The sequence below is a fragment of the Nesoenas mayeri genome (assembly GCF_963082525.1).
Source record: "Nesoenas mayeri genome assembly, contig: SCAFFOLD_36, whole genome shotgun sequence".
Lineage (NCBI taxonomy): Eukaryota > Metazoa > Chordata > Aves > Columbiformes > Columbidae > Nesoenas > Nesoenas mayeri.
Window position 1 is genome coordinate 2,368,240 of NW_027659963.1, and position 21,869 is coordinate 2,390,108.

Genomic DNA, 21,869 nt, shown 5'->3' on the forward strand with positions numbered 1-21,869 from the left:
GGGATCCTGTACACTATCGACAATATATATAATTCTTTCCCTGAGTAGTCAGTGATTACAGGTGACAGATTGCTACTTCAGGGAGATATTTCATTTAAGGTAATTGTTATATAATTCTTAACTGCATTTTGAAAGAGGGTTTCTTTTTTTACACACTTAAATTTTACCCATTTACAACAGGAGTTCTACAGCAGCTGTTTTTGAACGATTGTATCTATCATAATGTTACCCAAAACTCTTCTGATTTGTTTTAAGGAGCTACAGAAACCTGAACCTATTGGCCGGACCTTCATCTCTCCAGCTGTGGCAGGACAAGATTTTGCCAGATCTGAGGGTTTATTGACTTTTGAACCTGGACAGAGAAATATGTTCCTGGATGTGACCCTGACTCCAAAGACAGGATCTTTAAACCCATTTCCAAAGTGTTTCCAGGTCGTACTTTCTAATCCCACAGGCGGTGCCAGGGTAGATGACGTGTATGGCATTGCTAACGTCACCATTGTGTCAGATTTGGACTCCTTGCCAGTTTGGGGGCTCATTGATCAACTCCGTCAGCCTCTTGATGACACCATCTTACACAGAGTCCTCCAGAATCTGAACGTCAAAGTGGCTACAGAAACCACAGAAGAGCAGCTTACTGCTGTGATGCATATAATAGATAAGGTAAACATTTCCTGCTCTTTCTTGAATGACCAATGACTTTAATAAGAGTAAAATGACACACAGGCCTGTGATAAGATCAAGGACAGCATCCACAGCAGGGACCCAGGGATCCAGGGACACAGACAAAGGTAAAAATAGAAGCTGTGAAGTCCCAGTCATGGAAGACGTTTGCCTGCTACAAGTTAGGATGGTGGCCGGCAATCAACAATCAAATAGGTTGAAAAGAACAACTGGTATTGATTTTGTGTATGTACCTATAGCACGATGTTCTGTGCTGTGCCACATTTTCCCTTTGGTGCCACGCTTTCACAGAGCTTGTTACGATTTCTTGATTCTCAGGGCATATCTTTGTTGGTTTTAGCCCTGGCACAAGACAGTGAGGCTCAGGGTTCACAGAATCACAGATTCACAGAATGTCAGGGGTTGGAGGGCCCTGGAAAGCTCATCCAGTGCAATCCCCCCATGGAGCAGGAACACCCAGATGAGGTTACACAGGAAGGTGTCCAGGCGGGTTGGAATGTCTGCACAGAAGGAGACTCCACAAGCTCCCTGGGCAGCCTGGGCCAGGTTCTGCCACTCTCACCGGGAACAAGTTTCTTCTCAAATTTAAGCAGAACCTCCAAAACTCCTGTGTTCCAGTTTGTACCCATTACTCCTTGTCCTACCATTGGTTGTCACCGAGAAGAGCCTGGCTCCATCCTCCTGACGCTCCCCCTTTCCATATTGATCCCCATGAATGAGTCACCCCTCAGTGTCCTCTTGTCCAGCTCCAGAGCCCCAGCTCCCTCAGCCTTTCCTCACACGGGAGATGCTCCACTCCCTTCAGCATCTTGGTGGCTGTGCTGGACTCCCTCCAGCAGTTCCCTGTCCTGCTGGAACTGAGGGGCCACAGCTGGACACAAGATTCCAGGTGTGGTCTCCCCAGGGCAGAGTAGAGGGGCAGGAGAACCTCTCTGACCTACTGACCACCCCCTTCTAACCCACCCCAGATACCATTGGCCTTCCTGGCCGCAATGGCCCAGTACTGGCTCATGGGCATGCTGCTGTCCCCAGGACCCCCAGGTCCCTTTCCCCTACACTGCTCTCTGATAGGTTGTTCTTATCTTCACATTTGAATACAGTCAACACACCAGCAAGTCCTACCAGGACCAGCTGGAGTCTTCTGCTGTTGTCTTAACCAGGCCTGCATATTCTTTTCCTTTTTTTTCCCTCTGCATTATCTTTGGCAATCGGACTGGCAAGTACCTGAGCACTTCAGCATTGCCCTGAGTTCTGTGAAAACCCTGGGACTAGTTTTGTGGCTTCCTGGCTCTTCTGGACTTGTGGAGCAATGCAAAATGGATCTGGAAAGGGTTTAAATGTGGAGCTGGAAAATGTTTAAATACCTAGACACAAACCAGTATAAAAATATTAATGAAGAATAATTCATTTGTGACTGTTGCCATTTTGACACAGAAATCATATCAAGAATCCTCAGGGCGCAACGATCTTTGACTTGTGAAGGAATGAAAAGTCCCACATGGTTTCTTTAATAAATCCATATTAGTAAGGATATCTTTGTGTAGTTTTGACATAGACTGCACCTGATGCCTTGGCCGCGGTGATCAAGAAATGAAAAATATGCTGAACTTTCAGAATGAACACTGGGATAAATGTTCGTTTTATGAGGAAATGTTACAAGCAGACTTGTGTGCATAAAATGTTCGATTTCTTCTCCTCCCTTTAGGTGACAGATGTTGGTGAGAAACAGTTACTCACTGATAAAAGTAGAAGCCTATTCTATGAGATACTCTGCACCCTGGCTAGCCCGAAGCGCGAGGACACACGAGGATATAGCCTGTTTGCTGCAGTGACCGAGAAATTTGCCTTTTCCCTGTTGACAGGGGTAATGTGTGGGTCACCGGGAGAAAGGTAAGTAACCTTGAATTCAAAATACGTTTTGAAAATACCGGAAAGCTAATACAGTAAAAATGTAAATGATATTTTTTAGAAAAGGGACTTGTTACCTGTATGAAAACGTGTTGCACTCTGTCGGAATCTTACAGAGCTCTAAGAGCTGGTGTCACAAATGCGGGGTAGCTCTGAGAGTAGAAGTCAGGAGATCTGGGATGTATTAAGTCACCATTAGCTTAAATATTGCTTAGAAAAGGATTAATTAATCTTGCTAAGAAAATAACGTAATTATATGATGGAGAGCTATGCTTTAAGAGGTAGGTGACAGTAAGTAACCCAAAATTTCTACTGGCATTCTCTAATTTCTGTGTACATGATTTTGCTCACTTGAACATTATTTAGAATTGCTTGAAAGCAACTCATAGTTTTTACATGTAGTTTCAAATTCCTAGTTTTTTCTGCAAGTGCATCATAACCTATGGCCAGGCTAATGGGCAGGGAAAATAGATGACTGCAGAAACAAATGACAGTTTTATGACACAAATACTTTTCAACAGTGGGTTTCTCCCACTGTGAACCTATTAAAAAACTGGTAATTGAATCTAGAATAAAAAAACCCCTTTTTTCTTTTTTCCCGTCCGGTGAAAATCAGCATGCTTTAGATTTCTTTCTCAGTTTCTTTTGGAGATGTAACTTTCTGTGACATTGCATAAGTTATAGGGGTTAAGATGCCCATCTCAGCCAAAAGACAGTAAATGGCATAAATAACAGTGCTATCTGGAACAGTGTCCAGAACTTGAAAGTTCAAATTCATTATTGCAAGTTTTTTGTGTCATCTCTTGGGAATAAGAGCTAGATCATCCATTTTAATGCTTCTCCTTGTTATTGACTCTTCTCTACATCAAGTTATAAAGATGAATATTATGATAACCTGTTTTACCATGGGGTGGTTTTTCTTACAGATCATAGTGAGCAAAATCCAGAGGAGAAATGGAGAAGCCAAGATACATAATAATTCCGCCCCTCCTTTTTTCACAGAACCAGAAGCTGTCTTTTTATTAAATGTAATAAAGCCTAAAATGATGAAGGAATAAAATATTAATTACGCATACATTATAGAGTAATTATGTGAAGAATAGTGAAAGTTCGGTTCCACTTACAAGCCCTGTTGCTTTTCCTCTTCAATAGAGGTAAAAATAGCCTTGACAGCTGCCCGTACATTGCAATAATGGCTCACAACTGGTTTCCTCAGCAAATCAACGGACACAGATTTGATGGAAAAGATGGAGATTTTATTCAAGTACCTGAACATTTGTTAAAGGTCTCTGTTGTGTTATCCCCTCTTCAAGAAGAGAGCTGTGAATCTGTACAGTTCACAGAATATAGCAGTCAGCAGTGGTTCCTTACTGGAGACAAAGAGCTTGCCTTGAAGAACAGGGTTTGAAGATAATGCAATTTATTTTTTCAATAAATTAATTTATATATTACTCGAACCATCTTAAATGTCTTTAAAATGATGTGAGCGTTTTAGTGTGTTTGTGATTAAAATGAGCACTGACTGTTGAATTTTAATATGAAGTTTGTGTTTATGTTGTGTGTATTGTTTCAGGTTTTTTCTATGAGTTTGAAGGGTCGGAGTTCATACCCTTTGAAAGATAACAATGTAGTTGTTTATCGGATTTATGCTACAGGAAGTCGGATTGTTCCACAAAAGTCTCTATGTCTCCTCTGGAACCAAGCTGCTGAAAGGTTGTTTTATTAATCTGTTTAGTTTTCCAGTTTCTACCATGTGTATTTGTATAAAATCCCATTAAGTCCAATCAGATCGTCTGCAAGTATGAAATTGATCTATTTCTTATCCATCTTTTTCCCTTAACTTTTCTGGCCTTTGTACCAGCACGTCAAACATTCTGTATAATAAAATGTGTAGTTATTCTAACTTAGAGATTTCTCAGACTTCTACTATTGATTTTTTTCATTACAGTACTGTTTAGTTTATGTAATGATGTGTTGGGCAATGCTGAGAGGCCATAAATTCCAGAATTGCATCGCTTCATTAATACTAGCGTCTTTTGCATTCTTTACAGTTGTTATCAGACAACATTTCGAGTCCATTCTTACAAAGAATTAAACCTGCGTGTCTCTGGTATTGCTTCAAGTCACTGAAACAGAATATTCCTTATTTGCTAATATCCAGAATTTTGGCATAACTTTTGACGATGATCTCTGTAGGGCTCTTACACTTTGACAGAAAAGCCATCTCCTGGTAGTTTTTAATATTGCTGCTGCTAGCTTGACTTGATGTATCCTGGTTTCCACTCTTATTGCTACTCACACCATTGCAAACGATGTGCTAGTTTTCTGTGTATTCCCTTCAACGCCCTATTATTTGATTTGCCTATTTCTTTCCTGTTCACACAGTATAAATGAAATTAGAGAGAGTTACGTTCTATATCCTGCGGACAACTAGTTAGTTTAGATATGATTTCATTAGATGGTCTGGATTATATCAGTCTGTCACTGATATAAACTATTCAGGAAGGAGATGCAGCAGAATTTACCTGCATACTCTCCTTTTATCTAGACATTGTATCACAGAACAAGGTGGTTTCCACTAGAAATGGCTTAGGATGTCACCTCTAGTATCCTTTTCCAAAATTTTCAGCAATGCTGAAGGAGAACATGTATTTTAGTTTCAAAACAGCAAACAGCAAGTGTTCTTCAGAATGGGCTAAAGCACTGTGCAAGTTTAAGCAACACACTATTTAAAAATTCAGATGGGCCTGTGAATCTTGTGTAAGTTTTAAAACATGACCACAAAAAAAATTTCTAGCAGAAAAACAAAGTTCATGACTATATACTTATATTTTTTTAATAATATAATTTTTTAAAAGCTGTTTTAATTTCATGTAAATATGCTGTTCTAAAAACTGCACATGAAAGATGTGCAATAGATGAAGATAAACTTATGCAGTAGTTTAGAAAACCCGGTGTTTTCAGAGATACAACAATTTTCAAGCCTGTTTACCGTGTGAATTAGACAAGTCGATTTCCAACTTTGTGAACATTTTGTTTTGCAGCTGGCTGTCCGACAGTGGGTTCTGCAAAGTGGTTGACGACACATCAGACTATGTGGAATGCTCTTCTTCTCATACGTCCATTTATGCAGTTTATGCGCAAACAGATAACTTGTCTTCATACAACGAGGCTTTTTTTTCTTCTGGATTCATCTGCATTTCAGGTCAGTTATGTAAAACAGTTTTCTCATTAATAACAACTGACGAGCAGTAAGACTGATTTTTAACCATTTTAGTAACTGATAACAATCTGTTTCTATAGATGGGTATTGGAGGAACGTCAACTAACTTCATGATATTTTAGTTGCCATCTGATCCAATATTTGTACAGTGACAAATTTTGCCACTGAAAAGAAACAAAAGTCCAGCAAAGAAATGTGGTTTTTTTGTGAACCTTTACTTAACCATATAAGAGAGAAATACATCATTCATTTCAGGAAAGAAACTTAAAAATCCAAAATTCACCTGCGTGCGGGATTAAAGTAAATTTTCCTTCTGGCGTTGATAGTCACTGTGCAAGGAGGAACCTCAGAGCAGGGGGGTCACTGAGAAAACCAGCTAAATGACTTCTTAATTTGACCTTAAATGAGGTTCTAGGTCTGCTCCTTGTGAGGTTTGTAGCTTCTATACTAGATCATCAGTGTGTGAGTAACAAAAACAGAGCAAGCAGCTAAATCTCTTATTGATCCCCTCTCAGCAAACTGCCCTAAAAGGCTGAAGGTAAGCTCCTTAATTGTTTTAGAAGCTCAGCCATAAAAAAAAAGAAGACAAGGAGAGAGAAGAAAACCCTCCGGTTTCCACCTACTTAATAAAAACTGGTTGATTTATTTAACAATTATGAAATAATAATTTTTTAGCAGACAAAAAAAGAGCAGATTTTAAAATACAGTTAAGCTTCGAACTCATGTTGTGTAACTGAAAGTAAAAATAAAAAGACAAACTATAATAAACAATATACAATAAAAATAAATAGGGAGCTTATACAAAAAAAAAAGACAACCTCTAATAAACAATATATATTAAACAAATGTAATTACTGGTATACAGAAAAATTTAATGGATGAGACAAATATGCCACGGAATGCAAAATTTTATAGAAAATGAAGAAAAAAAATACAAAGTAAACCAGTGTGCTGCAGAAACTGAAGCTAAGAGAAACATTTTGCTGAACTAGAAGAAATAAAGACCTGCATATCTTCAGTGTTGCTTTTTTACTATAGTCATCTGTGTGTCCAATGGGGTTTGTGACACACACACTGTCCAGGAGAGTTTGTGACACACACAGAGTCCAATGCTGTTTGTGACACACATGCTGTCCAATGGGGTTTGTGAACACACACGCTGTCCAATGGGGTTTGTGACACACACACTGTCCAGGGGTGTTTGTGATACACACAATGTCCAGGGGGGGTTGTGACACAAACTGTCCAATGGAGTTGGTGACACACACCCTGTCCAATGGGGTTGGTGACACACACACTGTCCAATGGGCTTTGTGACACACACGCTGTCCAGGAGAGTTTGTGACACTCCCACAGTCCAATGGGGTTTAGGACACACACACTGTCCAATGGGGTTGGTGAACCACACACTGTCTAAAGGGCTTAGTGAAACACACACTGTCCAGCGGGGTTTGTGACACAGACACTGTCCAAGGGTAGTGCTGACACACACACTGTCCATGAGGGTTTGACACAGACACTGTCCTTTGGGGTTGGTGACACATATGCTGTCCAGGTGGGTTTGTGACACACACGGTCCAAAGGGGTTTGTGACAAACACGCTGTCCAAGTGGGGTTGTGACACACGCAGTCCAATGGGGTTTGTGACACACACACTGTCTAATCGGGTTTGTGACACACACAATGTCCACTGGTGTTTGTGTCACACACACTGTCCTATGAGGTTTGTAGACACACACATGCTGTTCAATGCGGTTTGTGACACAGAGTCCAATGGCGTTGGTGACACACAAAATGTCTAATGGTGTTTGTGTGACACACACTGTCCTATGGATTTTGTGACACACACGTTGTCCAGTGGGGTTGCAAGCAGTCCAAATTGGTTTGTGACACACACGCTCTCCAATGGGGTTTGTGATACACGCTGTCCAGGGGTGTTTGTGACACACACACGATCCAGGAGGTGTTCCTGACACACACGCTGTCCAATGGGGTTGGTGACACTCACACTGTCGAATGGGCTTTGTGACACATACACTGTCCAGGGGGGTTTGTGACTTACACACTGTCCAGGGGAGGTTGTGACACACGCTGTCCAATGGGGTTTGTGACATGCACGCTGTCCAGGACGGTTTGTAACACAAACACTATCCAAGAGGGTTTGAGACACACACACTGTCCAATGGGGTTCGTGACACACATGTTGTCCAATGGGATTTGTTACACACACACTGTCTCATGGTGTTTGTGACACACACACTGTCCAGTGGGGTTATCAAACACACCCAGTCCAGGAGTGTTTGTGACACACACGCTGTCCAATAGGGTTTGTGACACACACGCTGTCTACTGGAGTTTTGACACACACACTGTCTAAGGTGCTTTGTGACACTCACACTGTCCAATGGGCTTTGTGACACACTCACTGTCCAGGGGGGTTTCTGACACATACGCTGTCCAATGAGGTTTGTGAAACACACACAGTCCAAACGGGTTTGTGACACAAACGCTCTCCAATGGGGTTTGTGACACACACACTGTCACGGGGGCTTTGTGACACACACGCTGTCCAATGAGCTTTGTGAAACACACTGTTCCCTGGTGTTTGTGACACACACACTGTCATATGGGGTTTGAGACAAACACACTGTCCAAAGGGGTTTATGACACACACACTGTCTAATGGGGTTTGTGACACACACCCTGTCCAATGGGTTTTGTCTCAAACACACTTTTCAATGGGGTTTGTGACACACACACTGTCAAAAAGGGTTTGTGACACACACACTGTCTAATGGGGTTTGTGACGCACACGCACTCAAAAAGCGTATCTGACACAGATAGTGTCCAGGGGTGTTTTTGATACACACGCTGTCCAATGGGGTTTGTGACACACACACTCTCCAAAGGGCTTAGTGCCACACACACTGTCCAGGGGGGTTTGTGACACACACGCTGTCCAATGGAGTTTGTGACACACACCCTGTTTAATGGGGTTTCTGACACACCCGCTGTCCAATGGGGTTTGTGACACAGTCCCTGTTTAATGGGCTTTGTGACACACACGCTGTCCAGGAGTCTTTGTGGCACACACCCTGTCCAATGGGGATTGTGACACACACGCTGTCGAATGGGGTTTGTGACACACACCCTGTCCAAAGGTGTTCATGACACGCAAGATGTCCAATGGGGTTTGTGACACACACGCTGTCCAATGGAATTTGTGACACACACCCTGTGTAATGGGCTTTGTGATACGCACACTGTCTACGGGGATTTTTGACGCAAACACTGTCCAGGGGGAGTTGTTACACACTCTATCCCATGGATTTTGTGACACACACACTGTCCAATGGGGTTTGGGACACACAGGCTGTCCAATTGACAGGGTGACACACACACTATCCAAAGAGGTATGTTACACATGCCCTGTCCAGGTGTGTTTGTGACACACACAGTTTCCAGGGGTGTTTGTGACGCAAACGCTGTCCAACGGGATTTGTGATACACACCCTGTCCAATGGGGTTTGTGACACACACGCTTTTCAATGGGATTTCTGAGACACACACTGTCCAATAGGGTTTGGAACACACATGCTTTTCAATGGGATTTGTGACACACACCCTGTTTAATGGGGTTTGTGACCCACACGCTGCCCAATGGGGTTTGTGACTCACACTCTGTCCAATGGAGTTTGTGACACGCACACTGTCGAATGCGGTTTGTCACACACACGCTGTCCAATGGAGTTTGTGACACACGCCCTGTCCAGGGGCGTTTGTGACACACATACTGTCCAATGGGTTTTGTGACACAGGCCCTGTCCATGGGTGTTTGTGACACACGCTGTCCAATGGGGTTTGTGACACATACGCTGTCCAATGGGATTTATGACACACATGCTTCCCAATGGGGTTTGTGAAACACAGTCTGTCCAATGAGGATTGTGACAGACACCCTGTCTAGGGTTGTTTTTGACACACACGGTGTCCAATGGGGTTTGTGACACACACACTGTCCAATGGGATTTGTCACACACAGGCTGTCCAATGGGGTTTGTGACACACACTCTTTCCAATGGAGTTTGTGACGCACACACTGTCCAATGGGGTCTGTGACAAATACGCTGTCCAGGGGCATTTGTTACACACGATGTCCAATGGGGTTTGTGACACACATGCTCTTCAATGGGGTTTGTGACCCACATGCTGCCCAATAGGGTTTGTGACAAACACGCTGTCCAATGGGGTTTGTGACACACACGCTGTCCAATGGAATTTGTGACACACACCCTGTGTAATGGGCTTTGTGATACGCACACTGTCTACGGGGGTTTTTGACGCAAAAACTGTCCAGGGGATGTTGTTACACACTCTATCCAATGGATTTTGTGACACACACGCTGTCCTATGGGGTTTGGGACACACAGGCTGTCCAATTGACAGTGTGACACACACACTATCCAAAGAGGTATGTTACACATGCCCTGTCCAGATGTGTTTGTGACACACACAGTTTCCAGGGTTGTTTGTGACACAAACGCTGTCAAATGGGATTTGTGATACACACCCTGTCAAATGGGGTTTGTGACACACACGCTTTTCAATGGGATTTGTGAGACGCACACTGTCCAATGGGGTTTGTGGCACATACACTGTCCAGGGGCATTCGTCACACTCAATGTTCAATGGGATTTGTGACACACACGCTTTTCAATGGGGTTTGTGACCCACACGCTGCCCAATGAGGTTTGTGACAAACACGCTGTCCAATGGGGTTTGTGACACACAGCCTGTCCAGGGGCGTTCGTGACACACACGCTGTCCAATGGGGTTTGTGACACACACGCTGTCCAGGGGCATTTATCATACACGATGACCAATGGGGTTTGTGACATACACGCTGCCCAATGGGGTTTCTGACACACACGCTGTCCAATGGGGTTTATGACACACAGTCTGTCCAGGGGCGTTTGTGACACATACGCTGTCCAGGGGCATATGTTATACACGATGACCAACGTGGTTTGTGACACACACACTGTCCAATGGAGTTTATGACACACACGTTGTCCAATGGAGTTTGAGACACACACCCTGTCCAGAGGCATTTATGACACACACGCTGTCCAATAGGGTTTGTGACACACACGCTGTCCAATGGAGTTTGTGACACAGTCCCGATTTAATGGGCTTTGTGACACACACGCTGTCCAGGGGTCTTTGTGACATACACCCTGTCCAATGGGGATTGTGACACACACGCTGTCCAATGGGGTTTGTGACACACACACTGTCCAAAGGTGTTCATGACACACACGCTGTCCAATGGGGTTTGTGACACACACGCTGTCCAGAGGTTTTTGTGACACACACCCTGTCCAATGGGGTTTGTGACACACACGGTGTCCAATGGGGTTTGTGACACACACGCTGTCCAATAGGGTTTGTGACACAGACGCTGTTCAATGGGGTTTGTGACACACACACTGTCCAATGGAGTTTGTGACACACACCTTGTGCAGGGGTGTTTCTGACACACACGGTGTCTAATGGGGTTTGTGACACAGACGCTGTCTAATGGGATTTGTGATTCACATGCTTCCCAATGGGGTTTTTGACACACAGCCTCTCCAATGAGGTTTGTGACACACACCATGTCTAGCGGTGTTTGTGACACACAGGTTGTCCAATGGAGTTTGTGACACACACCCTGTCCAAAGGTGTTCGTGACACACACGCTGTCCAATGGGGTTTGTGACACATACGCTGTCCAATGGAGTTTTACACACACCCTGTGTAATGGACTTTGTGATACGCACACTGTCTAGGGGGGTTTGTGACACAAACACTGTCCAGGGGGTGTTGTTACACACGCTATCCAATGGATTTTGTGACACACACGCTGTCCATTGGGGTTTGAGCCACACAGGCTGTCCAACTGACAGTGTGACACACACACTATCCAAAGGGGTTTGTTACACATGTCCTGTCCAGGTGTGTTTGTGACACACAAAGTTTCCAGGGGTGTTTGTGACACAAACGGTGTCCAATGGGATTTGTGATACACACCCTGTCCAATGGGGTTTGTGACACACACGCTTTTCAATGGGATTTGCGACACACATACTGTCCAATGGGGTTTGTGACCCACAGACTGTCCAATGGGGTTTGTGACACACACGCTGTTCAATGGTGTTTGTGACCCACACGCAGCCCAATGGGGTTTGTGCCACACACGCTGTCATATGGGGTTTGTGACACACACCCTGTCCAGGGGAGTTCGTGACACACACGCTGTCCAATGGGGTTTGTGACACACACACTGTCCAGGGGTTTTTGTGACACACACCCTGTCCAATGGGGTTTGTGACACGCACGCTGTCCAGGGGCATTTGTCATACACGATGAACAATGGGGTTTGTGACACACACGCTACCCAATGGGGTTTGTGACACACACACTGTTCAATGGAGTTTGTGACGCACACCTTGTACAGGGGTCTTTGTGACACACACGGTGTCCAATGGGGTTTGTGACACACACGCTGTCTAATGGGATTTGTGACACACGCTTCCCAATGGGGTTTGTGACACACAGCCTGTCCAATGAGGTTTGTGACACACTCAATGTTCAGCGGTGTTTGTGATACACAGGCTGTCCTATGGAGATTGTGACACACATGCTGTCCAATGGGGTTTGTGACACACACGCTGTCCAGGGGTGTTCGTGACACACACGCTGCCCAATGGGTTTTGTGACACACACGCTGTCCAATGGAGTTTGTGACACACACCCTGTGTAATGGGCTTTGTGATATGCACACTGTCTAGGGGGGTTTGTGACACAAACACTGTCCAGAGGGTGTTGTTACACATGCTATCCAATTAATTTTGTGAAACAGACGCTGACCAATGGGGTTTGGGCCACACAGGCTGTCCAACTGACAGTGTGACACACACACTATCCAAAGGGGTTTGTTACAAATGCCCAGTCCAGGTGTGTTTGTGACACACACAGTTTCCAGGGGTGTTTGTGACACAAACGGTGTCCAATGGGATTTGTGATACACACCTTGTCCAATGGGGATTGTGACACACACGCTTTTCAATGGGATTTGTGACACACACACTGTTCAAAGGAGTTTGTGACACATACGCTGTCCAGTGGTCTTTGTGACGCACACCCTGTCCACTGGGGTTTGTGACACATAGGCTGTCCAATGCGGTTTGTGACACACACTCTTTCCAATGGAGTCTGTGACACACACGCTGTCCAATGGGATTTGTGACACACACGCTGTCCAGGGGCATTTGTCATACACGATGACCAATGGGGTTTGTGAGACACTCGCTGCCCAATGGGGTTTATGACACACACGCTGTCCAATGGGGTTTGTGACACACACCCTGTCCAGGGGCGTTTGGGATACACACCCTGTCCAATGGGGTTTGTGACACACACGCTTTTCAATGGGATTTGTGACACACACACTGTCCAATGGGGTTTGTGACACACAAGCTGTCCATGGTTGTTTGTGACACACGCTGTCCAATGGGGTTTTTGACACACACGCTGTCCAATGGGATTTGTGACACACACCCTGTGCAGGGGTGTCCGTGCCACACACTATGTCCCATGGAGTTTGTGACACACCCGCTGTCCAATGGGGTTTGTGACACACACGCTGTCAAGGGCGTTTGTGACACACACGCTGTCCAATGGGGATTTTGATACACACGCTGTCCAGGGGCGTTTGTGACACACACGCTGTCCAATGGGGTTTTTGATACACACACTGTCCAATGGAGTTTGTGACACACACCCTGTTTAATGGGGTTTTTGACACACACGCTTCCCAATGGGGTTTTTGACACCCACACTGTTCAATGGGTTTTGTGACACACACGCTGTCCAAGTGAGTTTGTGACACACACCCTGTGTAATGGGCTTTGTGATACGCACACTGTCTAGGGGGTTCTTTCACACAAACACTGTCCAGGGGGTATTGTTACACACGCTATCCAATGGATTTTGTGACACACACGCTGTCCAATGGGATTTGTGACACACACCCTGTGCAGGGGTGTCCGTGCCACACACTATGTCCCATGGAGTTTGTGACACACCCGCTGTCCAATGGGGTTTGTGACACACACGCTGTCAAGGGCGTTTGTGACACACACGCTGTCCAATGGGGATTTTGATACACACGCTGTCCAGGGGCGTTTGTGACACACACGCTGTCCAATGGGGTTTTTGACACATACGCTGTCCAATGGGATTTGTGACACACACCCTGTGCAGGGGTGTCCGTGCCACACACTATGTCCCATGGAGTTTGTGACACACCCGCTGTCCAATGGGGTTTGTGACACACACGCTGTCAAGGGCGTTTGTGACACACACGCTGTCCAATGGGGATTTTGATACAAACGCTGTCCAGGGGCGTTTATGACACACACGCTGTCCAATGGGGTTTTTGATACACACGCTGTCCAATGGAGTTTGTGACACACACCCTGTTTAATGGGGTTTTTGACACACACGCTTCCCAATGGGGTTTTTGACACCCACACTGTTCAATGGGTTTTGTGACACACACGCTGTCCAATTGAGTTTGTGACACACACCCTGTGTAATGGGCTTTGTGATACGCACACTGTCTAGGGGGTTCTTTCACACAAACACTGTCCAGGGGGTGTTGTTACACACGCTATCCAATGGATTTTGTGACACACACGCTGTCCAATGGGGTTTGGGACACACAGACTGTCCATTTGACAGTGTGACACACACAGTATCCAAAGGGGTTTGTTACACATTGCCCAGTCCAGGTGTGTTTGTGACACACACAGTTTCCAGGGGTGATTGTGACATAAACGCTATCCAATGGGATTTGTGATACACACCCTGTCCAATCGGGTTTGAGACACACACGCTTTTCGATGGGATTTGTGTCACACACCCTGTCCAATGAGGTTTGTGACACACAAGCTGTCCAGGTGTCTTTGTGACGCACACCCTATCCACTGGGGTTTGTGACACACACATGCTGTCCAATGGGGTTTGTGACACACACTCTGTCCAATGGGGTTTGTGACACACACGCTGTCCAATGGGGTTTGTGATACAAACGCTGTCCAGGGGCGTTTGTGATACACACGCTGTTCAATGGAGTTTGTGATACACACACTGTTGAATGGGGTTTGTGAACACACACGCTGTCCAATGGAGTTTGTGACACATACGCTCTCCAGGGGTCTTTGTGACGCACACCCTGTTCACTGGAGTTTGTGACACACAGGCTATCCAATGAAGTTTGTGACACACACTCTTTCCAATGGAATCTATGACAACCACGCTGCCCAATGGGGTTTGTGACACACACGATGTCCAGGGTTTTTTGTGACACACAGCCTGTCTAATGAGGTTTGTGACACACACGCTGTCCAGGGGCATTTGTCATACACGATCACCAATGGGGTTTGTCACACACACGCTGTACAATGGGGTTTGGGACACATACGCTGTCCAATGGAGTTTGTGACACACACCCTGTCCAGGGGCGTTTGGGATACACACCCTGTCCAATGGGGTTTGTGACACACACGCTTTTCAATGGGATTTGTGACACACACACTGTCCAATGGGGTTTGTGACACACAAGCTGTCCAGGGGTCTTTGTGACGCATACCCTATCCACTGGGATTTGTGACACACACAATGTCCAGGGGTCTTTGTTACACACACACTGTCCAATGGGGTTTGAGACACACACACGTTGTCCAATGGGTTTTGTGACACACACTCTGTCCAATGGGGTTTGTGACACACACGCTGTCCAGGGGCATTTGTGACACACACACTGTCCAATGGGGATTTTTATACACACGCTGTCCAGGGGCGTTTGTGACACACACGCTGTCCAATGGGGTTTTTGATATACACGCTGTCCAATGGAGTTTGTGACACACACCCTGTTGAATGGGGTTTTTGACACACACGCTTCCCAATGGGGTTTGTGACACACTCGCTGTTCAATGGATTTTGTGACACTCACTCTGTCCAATGGGGTTTGTGACACACACCCTGCCCATGGGTGTTTGTGACACACGCTGTCCAATGGGGTTTTTGACACACACGCTGTCCATCGGGATTTGTGACACACACGGTGTCCAATGGAGTTTGTGACACACACCCTGTGTAATGGGCTTTGTGATACGCACACTGTCTAGGGGGGTCTTTCACACAAACACTGTCCAGGGGGTGTTGTTACATACGCTATCCAATGGATTTTGTGACACACACGCTGTTCAATGGGATTTGGGACACACAGGCTGTCCATTTGACAGTGTGACACACACATTATCCAAAGGGGTTTGTTACACATTGCCCGGTCCAGTTGTGTTTGTGACACACACAGTTTCCAGGAGTGATTGTGACATAAACGCTGTCCAATGGGATTTGTGATACACACCCTGTCCAATCGGATTTGAGACACACACACTTTTCAATGGGATTTGTGACACACACACTGTCCAATGGGATTTGTGACACACAAGCTGTCCAGGTGTCTTTGTGACGCACACCCTATCCACTGGGGTTTGTGACACACACACGCTGTCCAATGGGGTTTATGACACACACCCTGTCCAATGGAGTTTGTGACACACAAGCTGTCCAATGGGGTTTGTGACACAAACGCTGTCCAGGGGCGTTAGTGACACACACGCTGTCTAATGGGGTTTTTGATACACACGCTGTCCAGGGGCGTTTGTGACACACACGCTGTCCAATGGAGTTTGTGACACACACCCTGTCCAATGGAGTTTGTGACACACACGCTGTCCAATGGGGTTTATGACACACACCCTGTCCAATGGAGTTTGTGACACACAAGCTATCCAATGGGGTTTGTGACACAAACGCTGTCCAGGGGCGTTAGTGACACACACGCTGTCTAATGGGGTTTTTGATACACACGCTGTCCAAGGGCGTTTGTGACACACACGCTGTCCAATGGAGTTTGTGACACACACCCTGTTTAATGTGGTTTGTGAACACACACGCTGTCCAATGGGGTTTGTGACACATACGTTCTCCAGGGGTCTTTGTGACGCACACCCTGTCCACTGGTGTTTGTGACACTCAGGCTGTCCAATGCGGTTTGTGACACACACACTGTTACATGGCATTTGCGACACACACACTGTCCAATGTGGTTTGTGATACATAGGCTGTCCAAGGGCATTTGTCACACACGATGTCCAATGGCGTTTGTGACATACACGTTGTTGAATGGGGTTTGTGACACACAAGCTGTTCAATGGGGTTTGTGACACACAAGCTGTCCAGGGGTCTTTGTGACGCACACCCTATGCACTGGGGTTTGTGACACACACGAAGTCCATTGGTCTTTGTTACACACACACTGTTCAATGGTGTTTGAGACACACACACACTGTCCAATGGGCTTTGTGACACACACCCTGTCCAGGGGTGTTCGTGAGACACACGCTGTCCAATGGGGTTTGTGACACACAGGCTGTCCAGGGGTGTTTGTGACACACACGCTGTCCAATGGGGTTTGTGACACAGACCCTGTTTAATGGGCTTGGTGACACAAACGCTGTTCAATAGGGCTTGTGACACACAAGCTGTCCAGGGGTCTCTGTGACACAAATCCTATGCACTGGGGTTTGTGACACACACGAAGTCCAGGGGTCTTTGTTACACACACACTGTCCAATGAGGTTTGAGACACACACACGCAGTCCAATGGGGTTTGTGACAAACTCGCTGTTCAATGGGGTTTGTGACACTCACTCTGTCCAATGGGGTTTGTGACACACACCCTGTCCATGGTTGTTTGTGACACACCCTGTCCAATGGGATTTTTGACACACACGCTGTCCAATGGGGTTTGTGACACAGACCCTGTTTAATGGGCTTGGTGACACAAACGCTGTTCAATAGGGCTTGTGACACACAAGCTGTCCAGGGGTCTTTGTGACGCACACCCTATGCACTGGGGTTTGTGACACACACGAAGTCCAGGGGTCTTTGTTACACACACACTGTCCAATGAGGTTTGTGACACACACCCTGTCCAGGGGTGTTCGTGACACACACGCTGTCCAATGGGGTTTGTGACACACAGGCCGTCCAGGGGTTTTTGTGACACACACCCTGTTCAATGGGGTTTGTGACACACACGCTGTGGAGGGGCATTTGTCATACACGCTGACCAATGGAGTTTGTAACACACACGCCGCCCAATGGGGTTTATGACGCACACGCTGTCCAATGGGGTTTGTGACACACACCCTGTCCAGGGGCGTTTGTGACACACACGCTGTCCAATGGTGTTTGTGACACACACGCTGTCATATGGGATTTGTGACACAGACCCTGTTTAATGGGCTTGGTGACACAAACGCTGTTCAATGGGGTTTGTGACACACATAGTGTCTAATGGAGTTTGTGACACACACCTTGTACATGGGTGTTTGTGACACACACGGTATCCAATGGGGTTTGTGACACACACAAACGCTGTCTAATGGGATTTGTGACACACACGCTTGCCAATGGGGTTTGTGACACACACCCTGTCCAGGGGTGTTCGTGACACACACGCTGTCCAATGGGGTTTGTGACACACACTCTGTGCAGGAGTGTTCGTGACACACACGCTGTCAAATGGAGTTTGTGACACACCCTCTGTCCAATGGGGTTTGTGACACACAACCTGTCCAAAGGGGTTTTTGATACACACGTTGTCCAGGGGTGTTTGTGACACACACACTGTCCAATGGGGTTTTTGATACACAAGCTGTCCAATGGAGTTTGTGACACACACTCTGTTTAATGGGGTTTGTGACACACACGCAGTCCAATGGGGTTTGTGACACACTCACTGTTCAATGGGGTTTGTGACACTCACTCTGTCCAATGGGGTTTGTGACACACACCCTGTCCATGGTTGTTTGTGACACACGCAGCCCAATGGGGGTTTTTAACACACACGCTCTCCAATGGGATTTGTGACACACACGCTGTCCAATGGTGTTTGTGACACACACGCTGTCGAGGGGCATTTGTAATACACACTGACCAATGGGGTTTGTGACACACACGCTGCCCAAAGGGGTTTATGACACACAAGCTGTCCAGTCGCGTTAGTGAAACACACGCTATCCAATGGTGTTTGTGACACACACGCTGTCCAACGAGGTTTGTGACACACATTCTGTCCAGGGGTGTTCATGACACGTACGCTGTCCAATGGGGTTTGTGACACACACCCTGTGCAGGGGTGTTCGTGCCACACACTATGTCCAATGGAGTTTGTGACACACCCGCTGTCCAATGGGGTTTGTGACACACACGCTGTCCAGGGGCGTTTGTGACACACACGCTATCCAATGGGGATTTTGATACACACGCTGTCCAGGGGCGCTTGTGACACACATGCTGTCCAATGGGGTTTTTGATACACACGCTGTCCAATGGAGTTTGTGACACACACCCTGTTTAATGGGGTTTTTGACAGACACGCTTCCCAATGGGGTTTTTGACACTCACGCTGTTCAATGGGGTTTGTGACACACACGCTGTCCAATGGAGTTTGTGACACACACCCTGTGTAATGGGCTTTGTGATACGCACACTGTCTAGGGGGTTCTTTCACACAAACACTGTACAGGGGGTGTTGTTACACTCGCTATCCAATGGATTTTGTGACACACACGCTGTCCAATGGGGTTTGGGACACACAGTCTGTCCATTTGACAGTGTGACACACACATTATCCAAAGGGGTTTGTTACACATTGCCCAGTTCAGGTGTGTTTGTGACACACACAGTCTCCAGGGGTGATTGTGACATAAACGCTGTCCAATGGGATTTGTGATACACACCCTGTCCAATCGGGTTTGAGACACACACGTTTTTTGATGGAATTTGTGTCACACACAATGTCCAATGGGGTTTGTGACACACAAGCTGTCCAGGTGTCTTTGTGACGCACACCCTATGCACTGGAGTTTGTGACACACACACGCTGTCCAATGGGGTTTGTGACACACACCCTGTCCAATGGGGTTTGTGACACACACGCTGTCCAATGGAGTTTGTGACACAAACGCTGTCCAGGGGCGTTTGTGACACACACACTGTCCAATGGAGTTTGTGACACACACCCTGCTTAATGGGGTTTGTGAACACACATCCTGTCCACTGGGGTTTGTGACACACAGGCTGTCCAATGCGGTTTGTGACACACACTCTTTCCAATGGAGTCTGTGACAACCACACTGTCCAATGGGGTTTGTGACACACACGCTGTTCACGGGTTTTTGTGACACACAGCCTGTCCAATGGGGTTTGTGACACACACGCTGTCCAGGGGCATTTGTCATACACGATGACCAATTGTGGTTTGTGACACACACGCTGCCCAATGGGGTTTGTGACACACACACTGCTCAATGGGGTTTGTGACCCACACGTGGCCCATTGGTGTTTGTGCCAAACACGCTGTCCAATGGGGTTTGTCACACACACCCTGTCCAGAGGTTTTCGTGACACACACTCTGTCCAATGTGATTTGTGACACACACGCTGCCCAGTGGGGTTTATAACACACACGCTGTCCAATGCGGTTTGTGACACACACCCTGTCCGGGGGCGTTTGTGACAGACACGTCGTCCGATGGGGTGTGTGACACAGAGCCTGTTTAATGGGCTTTGTGACACACACGCTGTTCAACGGGGTTTGTGACATACACACTGTCCAATGGAGTTTGTGACACATACCTTGTACAGGGGTGTTTGTGACACACACGGTGTCCAATGGAGTTTGTGACACACACGCTGTCTAATGGGATTTGTGACACACAGGCTTCCCAATGGGGTTTGTGACACACAGCCTGTCCAATGAGGTTTGTGACACACACCATGTCCCGTGGTGTATGTGACACACAGGCTGTTCTATGGAGATTGTGACACACATGCTGTCCAATGGGGTTTGTGACACACACGCTGTCCAGGGGTGTTCGTGAAAACACGCTGTCCAATGGGTTTTGTGGCACACACGTTGTCCAATGGAGTTTGTGACATACACCCTGTGTAATGGGGTTTGTGATACGCACACTCTCTAGGGGGGTTTGTTACACAAACACTGTCCAGGGGGTGTTGTTACACATGCTATCCAATGGATTTTGTGAAACAGACGCTGACCAATGGGGTTTGGGACACACAGGCTGTCCAATTGACAGTGTGACACACACGCTATCCAAAAGAGTTTGTTACACATGCCATGTTCAGGTGTGTTTGTGAAAAACACAGTTTCCAGGGGTGTTTGTGACACCAACGCTGTCCAATGGGATTTGTGATACACACCCTGTCCAATGGGATTTGTGACACACACACTGTTCAAAGGGGTTTGTGACACATACGCTGTCCAGGAGTCTTTCTGACGCACACCCTGTCCACTGGGGCTTGTGACACACACGCTGTCCAGGGGTCTTTGTTACACACACCCTGTCCAATGGGGTTTGTCAAACACACGCTGTCCAATGGGGTTTGTGATACACACGCTGTCCAATGGAGTTTGTGACACACACCCGGTTTAATGGGGTTTGTGACACACACGCTGTCCAGGGTTTTTTGTGACACACATCCTGTCCAAAGGGGTTTGTGACACACACGCTGTCCAGGGGCATTTGTCATACACGATGACCAATGGGGTTTGTGACACACACTCTTTCCAATGGAGTCTGTGACAACCACACTGTTTAGGGATGTTTGTGACACACACGTTGTCCAATGCGGTTTGTGACACACACGCTGTCCAGGGGCATTTGTCATACACGATGACCAGTTGTGGTTTGTGACACAAACGCTGCCCAATGGGGTTTATGACACATACGCTGTCCAATGGGGTTTGTGACACACACCCTGTCCAGGGGCATTTGGGATACACACCCTGTCCAATGGGGTTTGTTACACACACGCTTTTCAATGGGATTTGTGACACACACACTGT